Source organism: Microtus pennsylvanicus, chromosome 8 (assembly GCF_037038515.1).
Source record: "Microtus pennsylvanicus isolate mMicPen1 chromosome 8, mMicPen1.hap1, whole genome shotgun sequence".
In the NCBI taxonomy this organism is placed as follows: domain Eukaryota; kingdom Metazoa; phylum Chordata; class Mammalia; order Rodentia; family Cricetidae; genus Microtus; species Microtus pennsylvanicus.
In genome coordinates, this window is record NC_134586.1 from 40,777,589 (window position 1) to 40,802,366 (window position 24,778).

At 36.5% G+C, this 24,778-nt stretch overlaps 1 protein-coding gene across 3 annotated transcripts in view; it reads right to left on the reverse strand.

Moving 5' to 3' along the window:
- Cntn4 (contactin 4) overlaps positions 1-24,778 on the reverse strand; it is a 998,986-nt gene that overhangs the window by 646,615 nt on the left and 327,593 nt on the right. The window contains exon 4 of one of the 3 annotated variants that reach the window (XM_075983302.1): positions 4,668-4,766. The exons of the other annotated variants lie outside the window; for them this stretch is intronic. The gene's annotated coding sequence lies outside the window, so the exon portion shown is untranslated. The remainder of the gene's footprint in view (positions 1-4,667; positions 4,767-24,778) is intronic. 3 annotated transcript variants of the gene reach the window in all.

Genomic DNA, 24,778 nt, shown 5'->3' on the forward strand with positions numbered 1-24,778 from the left:
AAAGAACAATGGGACTGGAGAGACATTAATTCATTTTTTTTCTTACTCTATTTACCTATCCAATACTGGTGTACTATACTGGTGATGACAGACCCCATGCCATTGAGAAGATGAGAGATGAATTTGTACTCAGAATCTTCACTGAATTTAAACATCTGTCTAATAGAACTCCCTGTGGCCGCATTTCTGTCAGCCTCTTATTCATCAATTCCAAATTGCTGTACTCTTTCTATTTTGTAGTGTTGGAACCTGAGTGCAGTGGAACTGCTTTTTTCTCCCCACCTTGATTCATCTTTGTCAACTTCTTCAGTTGCCTTCCTGGCTTCTCTTAGGCTTCCATGTGATGTAGGAGTTTCCCTTAGGGTGGTCCTTTCTCTCAATAATGTTTATCCACTGCTCCTCTTGGGTGTTTTTGGTACCTTGGCCCTATATATCTTATCCTGAGGGTAGAACCTTTGTACCCAGTTTGTCTACTGTTAGCAATGCCTTTCATTCTTTTTGTTATAGAGTTGTGTTTCCTCTCTATTTCCCTGTTCATATCCTCAACTCACAGAGCATCAGTGTCTTGATTCTCTCTTTCCATCTCACCTATTTTTATTCTCCTCTATTTTAGGACTTGCAACACATCCCAGGTTGGTCTTGGTTTCCACGTCCTCGTTCCTTTACCTCCTGAACTAAAGGCATGTGCCACAAAAGCTAGTGCATTGTCTCCCTTAACCATAACACAAACTCTACGGAACAGTTTCAATCAGTCTTATTCAAGGTACATCTATGGAGGATGTGGTGGTCAACATGGAAACAGATTAATGAAAAGTAATTTTAACAAAGTAGGTAAGCAGATAAAATTACATCATAATGGTTGAAGGATCAATAATTATATAAAGTTATAAAATAAGGTATTTGCAACTGTTGAAGAATATGCTAATATGAGGTGTCCTGAAGCAGCAATAATTCAAATTTAATCATACTATTTTATCAGACAAACTGTAAATCATCTTAATTTTTCATAACCAACAGATAAACAAGAAATAATAGATGCTACAAGTGAATCAAATGAAGCTGCTTGGTTGATGAAGCAAAAACCTAATACATAACTAAATGAGAACAAATAAAAACTGGAGCACTTTTCATAGTGCTCAGATACTGTTCTGCATCTTTGTCTAAGAGCCCCTAGCCTCTGTGACATATTTATGTGCAGAGCTTAGTGATTTTTTTTTCCATTTTTGTTTGCGTGTGGGCAAGTGTGCTCTTCGAAGGTCTTGAGTAGAAGGTGATATTGTTGAGAGTTCATGGGGCAAACTTTACTGTCAACGCCAGAAGCCACTGTCTGAAAATAGTCTTCATGCTCTTCAGGCTCTTGCAATCTTTCTGCACCTCTTTTAGTCTCCCCCAAGTCTTGGATAGTGGTTTTATTAGATGTCCCATTTGGTCCTGGGTACCCTGTAGACACTTATTCTTTGCCTTTTGACCAGATACGCATTGCTGTTGTTCTTGTAACCCCAGACTGCTACATGTAGAAACTTCATTGATTAGGGATGAAAGATGCCATTAGCATTTTTCTCTTTCTCAAAGTACTTCACAAAGATAATGATAGGTAGCTTCCTACATGAGAAGGAAATGTAATTTAACATTTAAGCAGTGTAAATAAATAGATAAAAAAAAGCATTATTTTTTCTCGATTAAAAGTTATCTTGATTCCTAGCCAAAAGTTTTGTACATTGATAGATGGCTCGCAATATTGACACAAGACTTGTAAGTCTTTCGTCTCATACCTAGAATTTACTTTTATCCCATGTGCTCTTCGTGCTTACATATTAATGGCTCAAAAAATACTTGGTATTTATTATATGCATTTTGTAGTTCCAACGAGATAATTTATAGAAACACAATTACTTGAATAATTCTATGTTTTATTCTACATATATTTTCTGAAACTATAAGAAGGACTTAAAGCAGATAAAGATGATGAAATGACATAGGAAATGGAAATTTTCACAAGGTTGCAGGTTTGACTTAAAAGGTTTCAGGTACTGTCCTTAAAAGAAATTGCTTGAAAACTATTTTCATTATAAATAAGGTTTTTTTTCACACTAGGTAAATTCCCTAATAGTTTTTTAAAACAGTATAGTTACTATGCATTACGGAGCATTAGCTACGGTAGAGAAGAAAATAAGAAATGTTAAAAGGAAAATATATGTTGGAAAAGAGCAATTTCAAATGAAGGTTAATCAGGATGAAGATACAAGAATCAAGTTTTTCTAATTTTCAATTTTCATGAAAACACAATTAAACTTTCCTTTTAACCTTCCTTACAGCTATCACCTTTAAATCTGTACACCTCACTGTTTTTGATGGTTATAGTGGTCCCTGCTGCCTCCCCATGTTGTTACGAACACTGAACACAATATCATGCAAAGGAGGAGACTTCCCAAACCACTTCTTATAGGAAATTGCTAACAATTAGTCGCTCTGCAGGATCTCATAATTCTCTTTTTGCATCTGCAAAAATGGTGTTTGAATGCTACAGCTGAAGATACTACAAAACTCAAAATTAAATTTGAACTGGAAACCTACTCTAAAACCTTATTTATTTATTGCCTGCTATTTTCTAGGATAGTATATGTTGATGAAGAGGCCCCCAGAGGTTGAATTTTTATCAGTTTATTACAATATTTTTCTGTGACGAAGTGTCTCTTTGGGCAGTACTAATATTGGAAATTACAATTTTATTTCTCTTGGGTACTATTGTACACAAAACTAATTCAATCAGATCACGTATAACTCCCAAACTTAAATAATAACACAGCTTTCCTTGTTTTGAAAATGTTACTTTTGTTTACACACCTGCATATATGTATATATACATAAATATGTATGTATGTATGTGTATGTGTGTGTTTGTGCACACTCTTTTAAATTTAGATCATATTGAACTCCATCAATATAAGGATTCCTGGGGGTGCCTATGATTTTTTTATTTACTTAGGAATGAATGGATGATAGACATAGAAACTCACCATGTCTTCAAAACAGTGCTGTATAAAAAAATTTCTGAGAATATAAGTAAAATTTTCAGTACATATACTACATTATAGGGCACCAGGTTCAAGGATCAATCAACTTTCAATTAAGCACACTGGATGACACACTTATTCTGCCTTAACATCTTTTGATTCTTGAACGAGGAGTTAAATGAAAGAAATTGCGAAAGAAAAAAAATAAAAAGAAATTATCTATGCATCACAAAGCTAAACATTCTATGCACTCCGAGACTAACTCACATATTTCCAGACACATATATGCACAAGAGGGTTTCCAGAATACAAAGCTCAGATTCATATAAACAGATTTGTTGTGAGAGGTCCTTCTGTATATGTGTTGCTTTTATTGGTTAAAGAATAAAAACTGGATTGGCCTATAGCATGGGAGGTGGAGGGTGGAATCAGGAAGATGCCATGGAGCCTCCAATGAAGATAGACATGCTGAAACTTTGCTGGTAAGCCACGACCTCATGGTGATATAAAGATTAATAGAAATGGCTTAAATAAAGCTGTAATAGTTAGCCAAAAAGAAGCTATAGTTAATGGGCCAAGCAGTGTTTTAATTAACACAGTTTCTGTGCTATTATTTACGGGCTAAGTGGCCAGTAACCAACAAGTGGCTCACTCCTTCTACAGAGATTAAATGTGAATAGGAAAATAGACGCTATTGAGTATTATAACCCATTCTCAAGTTACTTTCTTATAGTATTTATATATTTATTGAAGTTGTATAAAATTTAATAAGGGCACAATATCACATGGTGAAAATAATTCTTACCAAATGTAAGTTGAATGTATGTATGGTATTTCCAAGAATCATATACAAAGTGATGCCTGTGTAACTGGCCTTCACCCAATATCTTTGCTAACAGGAAATGAGAAAGTAATATGTGTAGTAGATAAGTTAGCTGAATTTCAAGAGCATCTCTGTTAATGCAATATTTATGGGAGAAAAGGAAAGTTGCTTTTGATGTTTATAAGCCTGTGCATTCCACTTGGCTTTCTTAATCTCTTTACTTGTTGCCAGAGGCTTCTGCTAGCACAAGTTTTGACACTCCTAAAGCTAAAACTAAAAAATTTACTTCCAAAGATGATTTCTTTTCTAAAAGGCACTGCTTTTAAAAGAGCCAGACTGTTGAACTTAAAGTCAGTTGAACCTGACCATGTTAGTGCTTGCTGCAGAGTGGAGTGCCTCAGGGTTTAGAATTGGGTCATCATATCAACCAGACCTGCTAAGAATTCAACAATTTCAAATATTCATCTGTATCCGATATCTTCTCTACAACATCATCCATTCCAAACCACCAGAGTTGTTATTAACTCAGAATCACACAGAGTGAATGTCTGACTCAACTTTCTCATAAAAAGTCAAGAAATTAAATAAAAGCTGAAAGGCGGGGAATTCCTTTCTCCATATATTAATTGGAGAAATGGTTAACCTTGAATCATGGACACAAAATGGAAATGTAAAAAAAGCTAGAAGTAAAAAAATCTGTTTATTAAAAATAATCATAATGTCATAATTCTCTAATACAAAGAGTGAAACAAGATATCACTGGTTTGCTAGATTAAACAAAGCAATGACTCTCAAACTTCAATATACGTCAAAAAGATAAGACACAGTACCTGTTACAACCAGTATTCTGAGCTGAGGAAATGGTGTTGAGTGTGTCTCAAGGGAAGAGTGCTTCTCTAGCACATGTAAGTTCTGCACTGGCTCTCTGTCTGCACAAAAAAATATAAATAAAGGAAATTAAAACTGAAAAGCTAAGACCCATCACTGATGTCATGGTTCCTTCCCCTGATTCTGATTTCAGACGTATGTGGTGGGGCATGAAAATCTGCATTGTATCCATATGGTGTTGTTTCTAGACTTGAGTCTGGACTTAGGCAATATTCATGTCTTAACCTTTCAGTCAGGGGTTTCTAGCTTGGTTTTAATTTACAAAGGATGCCTGTAGTACCCCTCTTCCCAAAACTTTAAGTTAGACCTGAATATCTGATATCAGAATTGTCATCTAATGCTATTTTAGATATAGTGGCATTGGGATAGAGACCATTGCTACAGTCTCTCTTAAAACCCTCTGTTTTACACATGTCAAGTCTTTTTCTTTCATAAGTATAAGCAAATATACCCACTGTGCTTTTCCAATCTCTGCACCTTAGCCTGAGGAAGGCTGTTCAGAGGTTCATAAAGGTCACAAATGACAAACATCAAACAATACTTGAGAACAGGTCTGCAGACCCGGTTCACATCCGTGCACTGACCTGAAACTTCCTACTGTACACAGTTTCTATTTTTCCTTTTTGGTATAGCAAAGACTACATTGCTAATACTTTCCACTAAACAAACAAACAAACAAAAATATGCTTATGTATAAGTAAGCAAATAAATAATGTGTATAGAAAAAAGGTAAGAAGCAGTCAGGAAAGAAAGTGAAAATATTTGAACCCTTAAACTTCAACACAAACCTAATGACAAAGGTGGTGAAACTAAAGAAAATTAATGAAATGGAAAGTTTATTTGTTAGAGTCATGGCAGCATTTTATGAGTTTGAAATATAAGGGATGGGGAATGCAGCTTTTAATAGAAACATAGTAATGACGGCAAAGACACAAATGAATAGTTGTTTCTGGGATTTGTGTCCCATCAGTAAAATCAGAACACCATTATCTGCTTTCATCAAAACTTATTCTCTCAACATGTGGCCCTCTCTTCTCTCCTGCATAAAGGACAAGGCTCTTCAAAGATAAAGGATTCATGTTTCAAAGCTTCTCAGAGAGGATGCTAGAAGCACTTGTATCATAGCCTTTCATAATTTCCATTTTAAAAAGGTTATTAGACTGGAAAGGAGGATTCTTTGATGAGAATGTTTGGGAGGCACATGGATATGTGCATTTTAATAAATATAGAGATAATAATTATGCACATGACTTTTTCATAACTTTACTTGTTAGAGCTTTTATTATTATTATTATTATTATTATTATTATTATTATTACTCTGAATCAGAGAGTTCCACGGAAGAAAATACACAGCTTTAGAAATCCGTGGCTTGATTTATTGCAATGATATGATTTAAATTTCCTAACTGGGAGAGCTTTACATTTTGGCAGCAAAAGTTGTCATTAATCATACTGTGAGAAAAGAATTAAAGTAAATGATTCTTCTAATAGACATTATTTTACTATAGAGCATTTAATTTTAATGTGCCTTAATGGAGTGAATTTCTTTATGAAAAAATTATATATAAAGTTATTGATATGTACTTCATTTTTATTGTACCAAATATTTTCCAAGATGGAGAATTCTATAACTGTCAATTAAATATATTGAATTATCAGAAATTCCCTAATTTTTCAGAATCTTTTTTTAATCATTGTATATGAGACTAAGGAATTCATAGTTTTAAAACGTGTCAGCAAGATTGACAATAAAAATATTTTATTGGTATAAGATCAACTAGAGAACATAAAAAATAAGATAAAGGAGTTAAAGGGCTTGTACCTCTGTTGGTGAAATGCTCCCCTTGTAAACATGAGTACTTTAATTTGATTCCCAGAAGTGACATAAAATACTGGGAAGGCCAAGACAAGTGAATACATAAAGTTTGTTAGCCAGGTTTCATAGCATGATTGTGAACTCTGGGCGAATGGGAGACCTTGTAAGAAAAACAAGGTAGAGGACTCCTAAGGAATAACATTCACACATACAAGTATATCCACATACATAACCCTCCACTTGCACAAATATCCAAATTGGTGCTTTGAATGAAAAGTTCCCTCCCCCAATAATCTTGGGAATTCATTGTCTCCTATTGGTGACTTGGTTTAGGTAGATTTAGAAGGCTTGTCCTTCCTGAAGAATTACATTGTTGGTGATAGAATCTGAGGTTTCAAAAACAATATGCCATTTCTAGTGTGCTCTTTCTGCTTTCTGTTTGTGGTCTGAGATGTGAGCTCTCAGAGGCAAGCCGATGTGCCTGATACTTGTTGCTTGCCATGCTTTTCTCCCATAATAAACTCTTCTCTCTCTGGAACTGTATGCTATGTATATCCTTTCCTCTATAATTGCCTTGGTTATGGTGTTGTATCACAGCAACAGAATTCATGTACACAAAATTTAAGCATAATATGTCTCAATCAGCATGTACACAGAGTGCACGGTTTATTTAACTAAACTCTAGTGTTTAGGTTATGTGTTTGTGTGTCTATGATATATGTAAAGAATGAATGTTCTAGGTCATAAGTATGCAGGTCAGATATAATTTTGTGGAACCAAATTTCTCCTGCCTCTACATGGACTCTAGGATTGTACTCACTCAAGTCTTTAAATTATGTAGTAAATGCCTTTACCCTCTAAATCATCTTGTCACTCCCAACTTAACTCAATATTTAAGTTATCAAAAATAAGCTTCTTCTTCCACTTATAATATTAAGTAGGTCATAATAATAATATTGGCAGAAGTATACTGCACTCCCTTATAAAGTTATTTAATATTAAAACCTGTAAACTTCAAGATCTCTATTCTATAATTTTAAAAAAGCTAAAAATCTCAAAATTTGCCTAGTAAGTTCCAAATTGGAAATTACATTTCTAAAAAAATTATCTGCAGTTGAGTGTATTAATTTTAAATGCAATGTACAAATTTATATTCATACCAATTTACAAGATAAAAATATACCTAACAATGAAATACAAGATACTGAATTAAAGAGAATCCATTAAAAACTGTAGTAAAAATGAGCATAATATAAATATATAGATGTTAGACAAAGGTACATCATTACTAGATAGATAGACAGACAGACAGACAGACAGACAGATAGATACATGATAATTGGATAGAATATAGATGATAGATGGATGGATATGCAAATATTTCCACAATAGAAAATTGATAATAATCCCATAAAATGTAAGATCATGTATGTTTCCATTCAGCAAACATTGTTGAAATGTATAACACCAGAGCCAAAGAAATGATCATAGACAGATTCAGTAAGATAATTCAACACCTTAGAAAAATAATAAGTGCAAATAGCACAGTAACAGGTTTTTCCTACATATGTTGTTTATCTCAGCTTCCTGTGAAAGTACCATCTTAGGATTCTATTCATGGGACATCTCTGGGATTCTTCTTCAATCTCACAGACTCCTTCCATCTTATATACTTACCCTTTAGGGACATCCATAAATACAACTACACACACGAGTAGTGTTTTAAACAGTAGCTTCTTCTGTAGAGTGTAGGTTTTATTGTACTAGGCACTATGTTTATTTAATCTCTAAATCCACTTTTTATTTATTTATTTATTTTTATTAAAAATTTCTGCCTCCTCCCCGCCTCCCCCCACTTTTCTCCCCCTCCCTCTCCAGTCCAAAGAGCAGTCAGGGTTCCCTGCCCTGTGGGAAGTTCAAGGTCCTCCCTCCTCCATCCAGGTCTAGGAAGGTAAGCATCCAAACAGACTAGGCTCCCACAAAGCCAGTACATGCAGTAGTATCAAAACCCAGTGCCATTGTCCTTGGCTTCTCAGTCAGCCCTCATTGTTGGCCACGTTCAGAGAGTCCATTTCAGGGTGGTTACTAATGGGTATCCACTCAATAAAATCTTGACTGAAAGCATAATTGCTGAAATATTCTGTTGAAACTTGGTATGTTCAGTGGAATTTATGAATGGTAAAAATACTCAGAAGGAGATTTCATAATTGCCAGAATAATTTTTTAAATGCTACAAATGAGTTTTGAAGCAGGCAATGCTATACAATTTCAAATATTCACAAGATAACTTAATGATCCTTAACGTCATTACTCATTCAAACTGGTACTGTGAGGCTGGTGATGCAACTGGATGCTATATGTGTTTGTCAACGTTGAGACTGGTTCAAACTCTAGCAACAAGATAACAAGGAAAACTACTTTGTACATTAAGAATTAAAATACATGGATTCACAAAATGCAAACCAAATTAAGTGGTTGTTTTGTTTGCTAGTTTTCTTGTTAGGCACAGTCTTATTATAATGCTATGGCTGGCTGCTAACTCATTGTATAGAACATAGTGACCTCTGACTCAAGGATCTCTGCCACTTTCTACATCCTAATTGCCGAGAATAAAAGTGTGAGCCACCACCTCTGACCAGAACAAATTTGTCATTAGTTTTTATGCCTTTGTAGTTAATTCTAAGAAACATTATATTTGTCTTTATTTAATTTGAACAAAAAAAAAAATTCTGTGAAAGTCCATATATCAAAAGAAAAGTTTCCAGGGTGTCATTCAGAAGCCCCTGAGTTCTTGTTTGTAACACGGAGAAGCGTGTCTGGGTGAACATGATCAATGTTCATTAAGTGCACTAAATTGACAGTTCTACAAAGTGGCACCACATGCCTGTGCATCTGAGCTTCCTGTAATGAATAAATGGAGCGTGTGATCCCAAAGGCAGCTGCACCAGCCGTAACTCTATATTTGACACTTGACTGCTCTTAGGAGTGTGTTTGTCAAAAATTGTCCATTTGGAAAAAAAGAAATAATAAAGAAAGGCCAAAACTTGTGAGTCTTTCCAGAGGGCAGCTAGACGAGATATATTCGGTAACTGTTCATCAGAGTCTGACTGCTCCAAGATTAATCAATTATTTATTTTATTGGTTATCAGTTAGTGATTGTGGGAGTTCACTCAAAGTTCATTTCATTAAAAACAATGGCGTCATCTCCCATGCTAAAATACAAATTTGATGTGGAAAAAAGATAGCAACAAAGAGCCAATGCTGTTTTATTTTTCAATCTGGCATGGAAATTTGGATTTGGAACTAGAAAAAGGACAGGTAGCAAATGAGATGGGAAGAAAAAGAAAAGAATTAGGCTCTTGTTCACAAAGCCCTACTCCCTACTAATTTTTATTTGTTGTGATTCATATTACAGGATTGTCCCTTTAACCAGGTCTTGTGATAACACGTCCTTAAAACCACATTATCAACAGTCATTAGGAGAAACAGGGTATTAATCTCTCTCTCTTCCTGTAGAGAAACGTATACATTTTGTGACAAAGGTTACATATATTCTTCAAAAAAGTAGAATTATTTCAAGAACATGTGAACGGTCAAGGAAATGTTAAAATTAATAGCAAAATTTTATACAGACCAGAAACACTGAAAATCTACAGACAAGATAGGACTGGTCCTCAAAGACCAACTTAGCTGAAATCTGTGTGTTTGATCAAATTCTTCGCTTATTTTCTGCATATGGCATGTCAGAAGAGAGATAGATTGGCTGTTACATGTCAGTGAGATTTAGCATGGCAAAAGTATTTTAGTATTTCTGGAACAGAGCAAAGGACAACATATGTTTGGGACTGAGAGCAATTCCAGCTTCTTGTTTTATAAACGATTACAGAGTTCGAAATATCTCAGGTCTCTGGTACTAAGGATGCTATTCTTTCTGAGAGGGACTCCAGAATGATGAGGAGGGGGTGTCCCAGGTGGCAATAGAAGTTGTGCGCAGGTTCATGTAAAGATTAACACAAATAGATGCAAATTATTTGCCTGCATTTCTCTCCAAGTCCAAGATTTGCCTTTACTTAAAAACCATTCTTTAATTTGGTTTAAGAGTGACTTAATGACATCTTGTGCTGCCTTTAATTAATTCAATTTCAATTTCAGGCCTCAGAGGTAAAGTTGTCCATAAAAAGTCGTGACTAAGGGAAGATTAAATGGTAGATGGTACTAAAATCAAGCACTTCAATGTTAGATCTCACATTTTCATAGACAACATCAAAGAGGGAGACGTCTCAATGTTCTTCCAAGATGTTATTAGCTTAAGTGCTGTTGAACAAATTACTTAATGTGTCTGTGACTGGAGCTTCCCTTTGGTGAAATGGCAGTAACAATGCTACCTGTGGAGTCAGCATGATGCCAGAAAAGGTTGAAAGCTATTTAGCAATTTGCCTGAAAAGTGAAGGCTCAATTCTCAGAGCTTACACAATAAATGGTACTGGTGTCTGCCCTATCTTTGAAAGGCAGACATTAGACTTTGCAGATGAACATGCCCGGCAGCAGGTCCCTAGTGAAACTGTGGAGAGAGGCTGTCGCGATGGTGCCTGATACTGCCCAATAGAAAGGGGGGGGATGCAGAGGGGTAACAGGAACCCCACAAAAGGATTTAGCATAGCTCAACCTCTTGCCTTGCCAACTCTCTGCATCTAAGGCACTGCTTACTATGCTGCCCTGAATATGAGAATGAATGAAAATGAATAAATGTTACTCGACTTTGAGAATTAAGCCCAGAAACAATGGTAGGTTCATCCAGAAACGCACGTGCCACCTGAAGATAGATGGAATAACATGTTCTCTCACACTGCAACTTCTAAGCCAAGGAAATTTTCTCTGTCAAGCATTTATGGTAGTGCTTAAAGCATCATCCTCACAGTCCTCCTAGGATAGCTAGATTAGCGCCCGTTTACTGATGGGAAACTAGTCACAGAAACAGACTGGGCTACACAGATGGCTCAGGAAGTGAAACACTTCTACTCAGATATGAGGATAGAAGTGTGTGATACCAGCATCCATGAAAATGCTAGACAGGCATGACATTCACCTCATGCTGCTGTCAACATAACTATTGTATGATGCTAGACTATACCCTCAGAAGATAACCCCAAACAAACTCATCCTTCCTAGTGGTGCTTTTGTCTGGCATTTTGTCAAGAGTAATGATAAAAAGTTACCCATCCAGCAGGACTGACAGCCTGAGCTGTATGGGGTCTTAATAAATGTTTTCACTATTGTTGTCCATGAGGAACTAACCCTAGGAATTACCCTGAAATTCCACATATCAGTGTGCTTCCCAGACTTCATGCTGCCATGAAAATGGTCTTTACACAGGCCTCACTCTGGAGTCATTCAGTATACAGTCACATATTATATTCATCAAGTACAGGACCTGTAATGATTTCATTGTCTGAAATTGAAGGGAAATAATTATTTGAGTTGATGTGTGAGCATGTTTGTGAACATTGGGGATAAAGAGAAAATTACATGAATTCTACAAAGTGAACCCACATTTGTCATGCATGGTTGTTCCTTTAAAGATTTTCTGAATCCATTTACTACAGAAAGACCTTTGGCTATCTCCAGGTTCCCTTAATATATTCTTTGCCACCTCATTCTGCTGCATGACACCATATTAGGATTGTTAGTAGAAGGTTTAAATATCGGTCCAGAGTTATATTTTAGGTTTATTTACACAATGCCCTTTGACCTACAAGTACTTTATCTCTTAGTAGCAGACTTCCCTATCTGCCACATTACATTAGGACATCCATATTGCATTTCACTAAAATGACAGGGTTTTTGAAACATTGAGCTCAAAGAGACTCAAAAAGAAGAGTTTATTCTGTCTCCTGACTAGAAACAAATGAACGCTGGATATTGTGAATGCATGAGCATCTTGGGAGAAATATGTCACCACATCCATTCATTACTTATCTCTGTATAGGACATTTCAAGTTATTTATTAAAAATATGTATTCCTAAATTTATTAAATCTTAATGAAGTTGAATGTTCCGACACGCAGAAAGCTATGTTAAAATGGAGTATAAATAATATCGGTTCAGTTTTTTCACCCAGTGGAATTTTGGGTGCATAATTCATACAAAGAGATTATCTGTTATATGACTGATTGCTTGTAACTTTGGGGCTTTTGCTATTCTTGACTGCAGTTTATCTTTTCCATTACTGAGGGACATCAATTTGTAGAAATTCTTCTTGAAAATTGAACTATGTGGTCACTTAAATTAAAGAAAAGGATGCTGAATGATTTTCCTTTGCATAAAACAAACTGTGGGTAGGATAATCCCCGGGCAATTGGTCTGGGACTATGTAAGAAAGCTAACTGAACAATTCAGAGTGAGACAGAAAGCAAATTTCCTTGGTTCAGCTTCATCTATCGTTATTAGTTATACAAATGTTGCTGCCAAATTATAGCTTCATGCTAATACCAGACATTGTTAAGTAATATATAACAGGACAGGAAAGAAGCACTTGCTACAGGACTGAATTGTGCTATGGACGATGGTCAGTGGTAACTTTATTTAGTAGCTGTTTTGTAATCAGTATGTCTTAGTTGTGAGCCACATGTGCATGCGAGCACTTACAAACACTTTACTGTTTTAAAAGGATCACACAAACCTCATTAGTTCCTGAAGCAACACAGTCTTATGTTCACCGGAAGACTTCGTGGAAGCTACAGATATTTGCAGACACCCACTGGATCCAAAATGCTTGGCACCTCTCATTGTCATCCTGCTTCTATAGAGAGGCATTGCTTATAAATCAGCGAGTCTACACTAATGTATCATTACTGCCAAGATTCCCCCGCTCATATGTGTGTTCATTCCTGGGGTCCTTTAATTTCACAGGCATAAACAGATTTTCATTGTTGTTGAAAGTTTGGGTATTACCTGTTCATCTCTCTTTCCTTTAACTCCTGGTGTCCATTTCCCCTTTCACTATCTGTATACTAGCTAAATTGCATTATTACTTGGTATAACCTAAAGTCATTGGAAGCAGGCTCAAATGAGGGGATGCCCAGAGAAGATTGGTCTGTGCACACATCTATGAGATATTCCCTTGATTGATGATTGATGTGTCAGGACTCAGACTGTTGTGGGTAGGATAATCCCCAGGCAATTGTTCTGGGACTATGTAAGAAAGCTAACTGAACAAGCCAGAGTGAGACAGAAAGCAAATTTTCTCTATTGTTTTGGCTTCAGTTCATGCCCTGCTTTGTCCTAATAATGTACTGTGAACTGGAAGTGTAAGCCAAATAAATGGTTTGCTCCAGAAAATTGCTTTTGGGCATGGTATTTGTCACAGAGAAAGCAAACTAGAACGATCTGCATAACCCAAACCATTTTACTTTACATAATTGGAAACACAGAGTATGTAGGTTTTACAAACTGACTACTTTCATTTAGCTATATGTATTTGGGTATCCTTCATTTCTTTCATGACTTATACCTCACTTATTTTTGTCATCAAGTATTATGATTATGATGTATCTAGTATATGGATACATGAAAGTATATTTGCTCATTACTTTCTCAGCCACAACTTGGGTGCTTTCAAGAATGGAAAGTTATGAATAAACTTTCTATATAAGCTGTTATGCAGAGAGTTTTATCCAGATAATAACAAGAAAGGCTTTGATAATGTGGGGGGGTAAGCTTAATGAACCCTTTCCTGGCCAACTTCTTATTGGTCATGGTGTTTTGTTGCAGCAATAGAAACCCTAACTAAGATACCATAGTAGCTTAGATTATGGGACTGAGGTGACAGTTAAACTACCTCAAAATATGTTATTGATGCTTTTTGACAGGTTGATTGAGTAAAAATCCTTGCTAGTGACAAGAAGGAGGGGGATAAGAAGGGGAAAACACAAGTTTCAAAAGGCACAACATGCCTCTTTGTGGATTCACAAGTAAACAGGAATGGATAACAAGTTATGTAGGAGCTGGACTGCTCGTGATTCCGGTTGTATTTAGCACATAACAACTAATGACAGAATTTTGATGGGATCTTGATGGGGATTGCATTGAATCTATAGATTGCCTTTGGTAGAATTGCCATTTTTACTATGTTGATCCTCCCAATCCAAGAGCAAGGGATGTCCATCCATTTTTTGGTATCCTCCTCAATTTCTTTCTTCAATGCCTTAAAGTTCTTGTCAAATAGATCTTTCACTTCCTTGGTTAGATTTACCCCAAGATATTTTATGCTGTTTGTGGCTATCGTGAATGGAGAAGCTTCTCTGATTTCCCTCTCTGCTTTCATATCCTTTGTGTATAAGAGGGCGACTGATTTTTTGGAGTTGATCTTGTATCCTGCCACATTACTAAAGCTGTTTATCAGCTGTAAAAGTTCTTTGGTGGAGTTTTGGGGGTCACTTATGTACACTATCATATCATCTGCGAATAACGAAAGTTTAACTTCTTCCTTTCCAATTCGAATCCCCTTGATCCCATTATGTTGTCTTATTGCTATTGCTAGAACTTCCAGCACTATATTGAAGAGGTGAACCCAAGGAAAAACATATAGTTATCCTCTTGGATAAGGGAAGTAGACAAAATTGCCGGGGAGAAAAGTGGGATGTTGGGGGTGGGGTGGGATGGGGGTAAGGGGAGATGGGGAGAGAAAAGGTAGAAGGAAAGGAGGGGGGACATGGGGAAACAGGAGGATCGGGATAAAGGAAGGTGGGATAGGGGAGCACGGAACCCCATTTCTTAGTTAAAGGACCCACTTTAGGGTGGGCAGGAGACTTGACCCTAGAGGGGCTCCCAGGTGCCCAAGCTGAGGCCCCCAGTTAGTTCCTTGGGCAGCTGAGGATAGGGAACCTGAAATGACCCTATCCTAGAGCAATACTGACGGATATCATGCATATCATCCTAGAACTTTCATCTGGCGATGGATGGAGATAGAGACAGAGACCCACACTGGAACACTGGATAGAGCTCCCAAGGTCCCAAGGAGGAGCAGAAGGAGGGAGAACATGAGCAAAGAAGTCGGGACCACGAGGGGTGCACCCACCCACTGAGACAGTGGAGCTGATCTACTGGGAGCTCACCAAGGCCAGCTGGACTGTTACCAAAAAAGCATGGGATAAAACTGGACTCTCTGAACATGACGAACAATGAGGGCTGATGAGACGCCAAGGACAATGGCACGCGGTTTTGATCCAACGCAATGTACTGGCTTGGTGGGAGCCTAGCCAGTTTGGATGTTCACCTTCCTAGATATGGACGGAGGGGGGAGGACCTAGGACTTACCACAGGGCAGGGAACCCTGACTGCTCTTTGGACTGGAGAGGGAGGGGGAGAAAAGTGGGGGGAAAGGGAGAGGGGTGGGAGGAGGAGGAGAAGAATGGGAGGAGGGGGAGGGAAATGGGAGGCTGGGAGGAGGTGGAAATTTGTTTTTTTTCTTTCTTTTCTTTATTCTCCTTTTATCAATAAAAAAAATTAAAAAAAAAAACAAAACAACTAATGACAAAAAAGGCTATGAATTTTAAAGCAAGCAAGGAAGAAGATGAAGGAAGGGAAAGTGACCTAAATTAGTTTCCAGTGAAGCTTGGAGATAGCTCAGCAGTTACTAGCAAGAGGATTGGAGTTTAGTTCCTAGCACCCACGTTGTGTCAAGCACAACCACCTATAATTCCAACTTCAGGGGATTTGATGCACTTTTCTGCCCTTCATGGATACTGCACTTAAATTCACATAACCGCATAGAGACATGCAAACATTCATGAATAAAATTTAAAAATAAACAAATGTTACATCCTTAAATTAAATTTCACATATCACATAGACAGATACCCCATCAATTTGAAGAGAATAAATTAGTAAAAGTCTCAAGATGACAAAAATTACCACTATCAAAACTATCAAATCCAAATATCTACTTAGAGTTGTAATGGAGGAAGGTCATTGGTTAAACAAAGAAACTGCCTTGGCCCTGATAGGACAGAAAATTAGGTAGGTGGAGTAAACAGAAAAGAATGCTGGGAAGAAGGGAAGTGAGCTCAGAAGCCATGCTGCTGCTCCCCAGGGCAGACACGATGAAGCTCCGACCCAGGATGTACGTAGGCTAGAATCTTCCTGGTAAGCGCACCTCATGGTGCTACACACATTAATAGAAATGGGCCAAGCAGTGTTTATATGAATAGAGTTTGTGTGTCGTTATTTTGGGGCATAAGCTAGCCAGGCGGCCGGGAGCTGGGTGGCAGGAATGCAGCCCGCAGCTCCTACTAAAGAGTTGGAATGGTAATATAAGTTAAAAGCTTTTGTTTTAGTGCTTATAATATGTTTAAGTTGCAGGTATCACATGAAACAAAGTAATATTACAAAAGAGCTGGCTCAAATGTTATAAAATATATTTAATAAATAAAATCAGGCTTTGATTATTATTTTTGTTTTGTTTTCTGTCTAGTAGATTCTTGTCTCTGTAAGAAGAAGGCAAGTTGATATCTTACTTGATATCTTATCCATCTCTCAAGAACCTCAAGTCTACTACTATTATGGTCTTGCTGAATGACTCTCTTTCTATTTTGTAGTAATAGGAGTGGTGGCAGGGCTGCGTCCCCAACACCCCAGCCTTTTTTTTTGTTTAAACCAAAAAAGGGGAAATGATGGAAGAAGGTCATTGGCTAATAAAGGAACTGCCTTGGCCCATTTTATTGGTTAGGACATAAGTAGGTGGAGTAAACAGAACAGAATGCCGGGAGGAAGAGGAAGTGAGGTCAGATTCCACAGCTCTCCTCTCCAGAGCAGACGCCTCAGAGAGACACCATGCTCCCCGCTCCAGGGAAGATGCACGCTATGAAGCTCCGACCCAGAATGGACTTAGGCTAGAATCTTCCCGGTAAGACCGGTGCTATACAGATGATAAGAAATGGGCTAGTCCAGGCACGAGAGTTAGCTGAGGAAAGGCTAGGTAGAAATGAGCCAAGCAGTGTTTAAAAGAATACAGTGTCCGTGTAATTATTTCGGAGCATAAGCTAGCCGAGCAGGCGGCTGGGGTGTTGGGGACGCAGCCCTGCCACAGCTCCTTATTAAAACACTATTTTACCTTTTTTCTCTCACTCAATTTCAACTTGTATTGAAACACACCAAGCTATTAATAGTGTTGGAACACAAAAATATAACATCAGTTATATCTTATCATTAAGCTTTCAGAGTTGGAACTCCAACAAATGAGTAAACAAATAAATTAAAAAACAAATTTCAAAGAAGCAAGGGAAATCCAAGTAGCAGCAATACCCTTATGTACATGAAGTTTATAAAGCCCACATCGGTTATATTGTTAATGGAAAGAAAAAGATTTAAGAAGAATGAAGTAAAATATACAAGCAGTTCATCACAACCAAGACTTGAGTTACACAGAAATATATGGGAGACCTAAACAACAACAAAATAATAAACAAAACAAATCAAAACCCATCATTTCTCTTCTGCATTCATCATGGCACCAATGATGAGAATGTATATTCTTTTATTTTATTTTTTCTAATGAAATAACCCAGTCCTCAACTCGGTCCTCAAAAGTGTTCTAACTTCATATACACACCAATTCTGATGAAGCCAGTGACACTCTGCATTCCTACAAAGCTGGACTATAAAGTGGAATTCTGTGATATTCATATACATTACCAGAGGCAATTATGGTTATCATACACAAGTACCATAGGTGTGATGAGAATATAATTGGCTTGGGAGAATGGTGTGTATTCTGTCATTTATGTTTTAAATAAATGCTGATTGGCCAGTAGCCAAGCAGGAAGTCCAGGCAGCACAACCAGACAGAAAGTAGAGGTGGGTCAAGGAGAATAGGAGAATTCTGGGAAGAAGGAAGCCCATTCCTCTGCAATTGCTGTAAGCCCACCACAGAATAAGTGAGATATGACTGCCTCAATGAAAAAAGGTACCAAGCCATGTTACTAACATAGACAAGAATAATGGGCTAATGTAAGTTATAAGAGTTAATAAGAAGCCTGAGCTAATGGCCCAATCCATTTATAGTTAATGTAGACCTCTGTGTGATTTTTTGGAACTTAATTACTATGGGAACTGGTCCACTTCCACCTCTTTTTTTAAAAAAACAAAAACAAATGAAAATATCCTTGGTCCATTTTTTGGGAATGTGGGCATAGTTTTCTTGGCTACTTCCTGCTGGTTGGGGTTTTTTATAATCATTTTGGGACCTAAAGAAAATTTAGAATTATGATCAAGTCCTAACTGAGTATTCTGTGAGTCTTGATCATCTCAGGCTGCATCTTGAATCTGTTCTGGATATAGAACTCTGACATCTGGGCCATCTGTTCCTACTGAAAACTTTTTAGGTGGTCTTCCTTAATCAAACCCAATTTTTCTTAACTCAGAATGAATCCACAGCCTCTCATTTCCTGTGCAAACAAAAGCAAATCCTCTTCTCCAAAGTAACAAACATTTTGACTCCAATTTTGCAGTCAAGGTATTTTCAAAATACCTATTTTGAATTAATTCAGCAGCATTTACAAACATATATCTTTTAGCAGCTGTTGTTCCTTGCTCAGCATTCAAACAATTTAAAGAGAGAATAATAACATACAGTATCCAGACTTTTTTATGTATTTTTTAATCTTTACATGGCTTTACTTTAACTTCTATTTTTTTATTTTTACCTTTAAATTTTGGCTTTTTGAGACAGGATCTCTGTGAATCTTTGGCTATCCTGGAACTCCCTCTGTAGACCAGGCTATCCTTGAACTCATAGAGATATTCCTGTCTCTGCCTTCCAAGTGCTGGGATTAAAGGTGTGTGCCACCACGCACATCTACTCTCTCTTTTTTTAAGGACTTTAACCTTTTTCTTTTCTTTCCCAAGCCTGCATATATTTTTAACACACTTCAAAACATTTAGAGGTTTTCTTCATCTTAAAGCTCTCCTTACTGTATATTTCTCTTTTTCTGACCACGTGAGTCTTCAATTTGCTAAGCAATATGGAGAGGATTGAAGCTGTGGCTTTGATGGCTAGCTCCAGCCCATTCCTTGGCATTCTGAGATTCCAGCCTCATGGCTGAGGTACTGGCCCAGATGGTGTTTCAAGGTCCCTGCCACCAACAGAAAGCATGCAGTCAGCTTTTCATCAACACCATTTAAGTGTTTTGTGGCAGGACCTCTTTAAAGAGCTGCAAGGTTTTGCTGTTAAAGCTGAGTCAAGAAGCCACTCTTGAATGAGGGCACTTATGTCTAGCAAGCAGAGCCCACTTGTGAAAGTGCTGCTATTAATAATTCATGCTTAACTCTATTATTTTCTGTCTAGAATTACTTTCCAAGCTCTGTCAGGCTTTATGTGGATGCAGTTGTCCATTGGGTGCCATTCTGTTGTCTGAGGTTTCTTTCCTGCCTAGTTCCCACAGTCATTAAGTCCCAAAGAAATCACACAGAGGTCTATATTAACTGTAAACTGATTGGGCCATTAGCTCAGGCTTTGTATGAACTCATATAACTTATGTTAGCCCATTATTCTTGTCTATGTTAGTCACATGGCTCGGTACCTTTTTCAGCGAGGCAGTCACATCTTGTTTCTTCTGTGGCAGGTTCACAACTACAGAGGAATGGGCTTCCTTCTTCCTAGAGTTCTCCTGTTCTCCCTGACCCACCTCTACTTCCTGTCTGGTTTCCCCACCTATATTTCATGCCTGGCTACTGGCCAATTAGTTTATAGTTAATATAGACATCTGAGTGATTTCTTTGCGACTTAATGACTGTGGGAACCAGTCAGGAAAGAAACCTCAGTCAACATATAATTTCACAGGAACTTAGTCTATCAGCACAATCAACAACTTTCCAAAGTAGCATTGCCTCTGAAATTGTCATGCAGACCTAAGTATTTATGCATAGAGGTCATGGAACAAAGAGCTGGCTTGCCAGGCATGAACACAACAGAGGAGTATATTTTACACTACAATATGTGATTACCCAGCAATCTTTAGATGAATGGAGAATCATAATTATAATACTATATTCACCATTAAAAGTACTGCTGGTCTTCAACTAATCACCTAAGTTGCATAGGAGAGATGTCATAGTGGCTAAGAGCACACTGCACTTAAAGAAGATTCAAATTTCATTCCTAGAACCCACATGAGATATCTCACAAAACCTTGCTATTACAATTGCAGGGAATCTAACACCCTACTCTGGCCTCTGCAGATATCATTCATACTCATTGGACACAAATAGACAAGTACACATACTTATATACATACAAATGAAATGAACAAATAAACCTTTAGAAAAATGTATGTGATTAAGCATACATTTCTATAACATTTGAGTACCAAAAATATCAATCAAGTGAAGAAAAAGTTGCTCATTGCTTTTGAAATATTTTAAGAATTTGAAGTAAAGTTCATAAAATTATAATTGTTCTCTTTACTCGAGTGCCTTTCTATTAAGATATGGATAAATCTTAAGTATAGTTGCTGATAAAAGTTAAGTTTCTTGATACTATATTCATAAGTACTAAGTATACGTGATCTAAAATAGTCTTTTGGTGTTATTTTTGGCAGGTCTTTCTATTAATGTAATGGTGCCTTATAAAAGCAAGTTTCAAGTTTTTGTTATTTACCCACATTCTGGAAAATAGCTAAATGAGGAAATAATCTATTTTTTGAAGTTTACATATAACAATTTTGAATAAAGTATCTTTGAAAACATAATTGACTTGTCCTACACTTAATAGTCTGTGTAGGTTGTGCATTTAATTAGCTTTGAGAATATTCTTTTATTTCTGATTACATAAATAGTGCATGATTGATATGATAATATTACATAAAAATGTTTGAAGGCACTTGAATTCTCAGCCAAAGATAGTAACTCATTAATACTCTAGCATTATGTCTATCTCTATCTCTGTCTCTGTTTGTGTGTGTTCTGTGAAACCTTTGTATGAGTTTGGAGTGTACATTGGTGGAAAAGTGGTAGCCTACATGAACAAACACATGATTTGATCCCAAGCACAATATTAGAATCAAATATGGGTGATATTATTTTCATTGTAATTCTGAATCTAATGCTTAGGTTTTGTAAAGCATGTTTTTGTATAGCCTAAATATGTGATAACAAACAAGACTACAGAATTTAAGTAGATCATTTTAATGTCCTCCATGGTACCTAGAATCCTTTTTTTCCAAATAGAGGCAATTTGATTCTAGAGTTTTCTAAGCAAACTGTGGTGAGGGTCTACTTTTCTTACTCAATTACAATTTTCTACATGTGTGATGCATAAATGCAGCAAAAACCTATTAACAAACTGTCCTCAATTATTAAACAGTGCCATTAACTCTTAAACACTGCTGTAAAAGAGCAAAGCACACATTTTTCACTAAAGTGTACAAGTCAGATATTGAGGTCTGTTACTTAACACATGCATTAGTTTTATCAATATCTAGGGCACGAGGCATGATGAAACTGAAAACTCTGTGTGTGTGTGTGTGTGTCTGTGTGTGTGTGTGTGTTTGTGTGTGTATGTATGTATGTATGAATGTATTTGTGTGGTATTTGTAAACATGGAAAGAACAGATAAAATATATGATATGAAATGCATGACTAAAAAATAGAAACCATTTGAAGAATGTACACTGACTTTAACAAAAATGAAATGAGATGAATGTTCTTAAAATGACTCACAAAAAGAACTCCCAAAGAACAAATAACATTCTGAAAAATTCAGGGTAAGAATAAACATATACAATGAACTAAGGGAGAAAAAATGAGTATAAGAGGACCTAGTGTAATGGTTGCTTATAATAGAAACAGCAGTGTGTGGAGGATGGGACACTGGTAGAGGAAGGGCAGGATGTCACAGGAGTAGTAACAGTTTGTGAGCCTTTGAGGACCTGCTATTCAAGCGTGACTGAACTCAGTACCCATTGATGCTTTTGATTAATTTCCACAAGTGAGAAAAAGAAAGATACCACCCAAGTTTTAACAGGATAGCTTTTTCAAACTCAATGGTTTATATTAAATATTAAAGAAGTACCCAATCTGTAAACAATTAAGTAACATTTTCTCTTTCATAGCCAATATAGTAAAAGTTTTATACTATTTTAATGACTATTTGCTTGAAATTAAAAGAAGACCAGAAGTATAAATTCAAGGTATTTGTGAGTAGATAGACAATAGAGAGCTGTGTAAATATAGTAAGATTAAATAAAGTCTGAATAAAAACAATAGGAATCTATGAAAATGAAGACAATACAATGTAATAATGAAGACTTTCAGCCAAGGTGTGAGGTCATCATATATGTTATGGGAAGACTTGGAAGGATAAAGTTCATTTTTGAATTGTTAAAGATTTTTTATTGTTTTTATTGAGCTATATATTTTTCTCCACTCCCCTTCTTTCTCCCCCCTCTTCTATGATCTCCATGCTCTCAATTTACTCAGGATATATTATTTTTTCTACTTCTTATGTAGATTAAATCCATGTATGCCTCTCTTAGGGTTCTGTTTGTTGTTTAGATTCACTTAGGTTGTGAATTGTAGCCGGTTTTTCTTTGCTTTATGTCTAAAAGCCACTTACAAGTGAGTACATATTACATTTGTGTTTCTAGATCTGTTACCTCATTCAACATGATGCTTTCTAAATGTATTCATTTAACTGCAAACTTCAAGATGTCATTAATTATGCTCACTGTGCAGTACTCCATTGTGTAATGGATGTATCACATATTATTTATCCATTCTTTTGTCAAGTGTCATTTAGATTTTTTCCAGGTTCTGACTTTTACAAATAATGTTGCCATGGACATAGGTGAACATATATCCTTGCTACATGGTTAAGCATCCTTTGGGTATATACCGAAAAGCAATATTGCTGCATCTTGGATATTGAGTATTTCCTTAAATGGCTTTTAACCATTTTAGATTCTGTTTAGGTCTGTACCCATTTTTTATTGGGTTATTTGTTCTTTTGATGACAAATTTCCTGAGTTCTTTATATATTTTGGATATAAGCCCTCTGTCTGATGTTAGATTGATCACAATCATTTCCCATTCTGTAGGCTACTGTTTTGTCTTGTTGACCATGTCCTTTGCTTTAAAGAAGCTTCTCAGTTTTAGGAGGTCCCATTTATTAATTTTTTCTCTCAGTGTCTGTGCTACTGGGGTTATATTTAGGAAGTGGTCTCCTGCACCAATACGTTCACGTGTACTTTCCTCTTTCTCTTCTATGAGGCTCAATGCGTTTGATTTTATATTGAAGTCTTTATTCCATTTGGATTTGAGTTTTGTTCATGGTGATAGATTTGGATCTATTTTCATTTTTTTACATGTTGATATCAAGTTATGCCAACACCATTTGTTGAATATGCTTTCTTTTTTTCTATTTTATAATTTTTGCTTCTTTGTCAAATATCAGATGTTTGTAGGTGTGTGGATTGATATCCAGGTCTTTGATTTTAGTCCATTGATCCTCCTGTCTGTTTTTATTACAATACCAGGCTGTTTTCAGTACTGTTTTTCTGTAGTAGAATTTGAAGCCAGGGATCGTTTTGCCCCCAGAAGTTCCTTTATTGTGCAGAATTATTTGGACTATCCTGAGTCTTTTGCTTTTCCATATGAAGTTGAGTATTATTCTTTCAAGGTCTGTGAAAAATTTTGCTGGGATTTTGATGGGCATTATATTGAATCTGTATTTGGTATTTCAAACGTAAATCTTCTATTTAAATATTTCCCCTCTATGATTCGCTGAAAGTAAAATTATAGTTTCATTATTACATTAAGCAATAATAAATTTGTTGAATGAAATAAATAATCTTGAAGTACACAAGACCTTTAAGAGATAATTTATTAACTCATCAAACAATATAAATACATTAAAAACACTTACATATGAACAATTAATAATCAATACATGAGGATTATTACCTGCTGTAGGAATTCCTACTGCCAGTAGCCTTTAAGTTACCTGCCCACTTGGGCATGGCCTCTTATACTATTTATGCCAATGTAAAGCATGCCTTCGGTCTCTTTTCCATTCTCAATTCCATTCCATTGCTCCAACGCTACAAATGAGCTAACAGACCAACCAGTTTATAATTAATATAGGCCTCTGTGTGTTATGTGTTTCTTTGGGACTGAATGGCTGTGGAACCAGGTGAGACAAAAACCTTTTGTGGGGAGCACACTAGAGCTGACCCTGCTGATG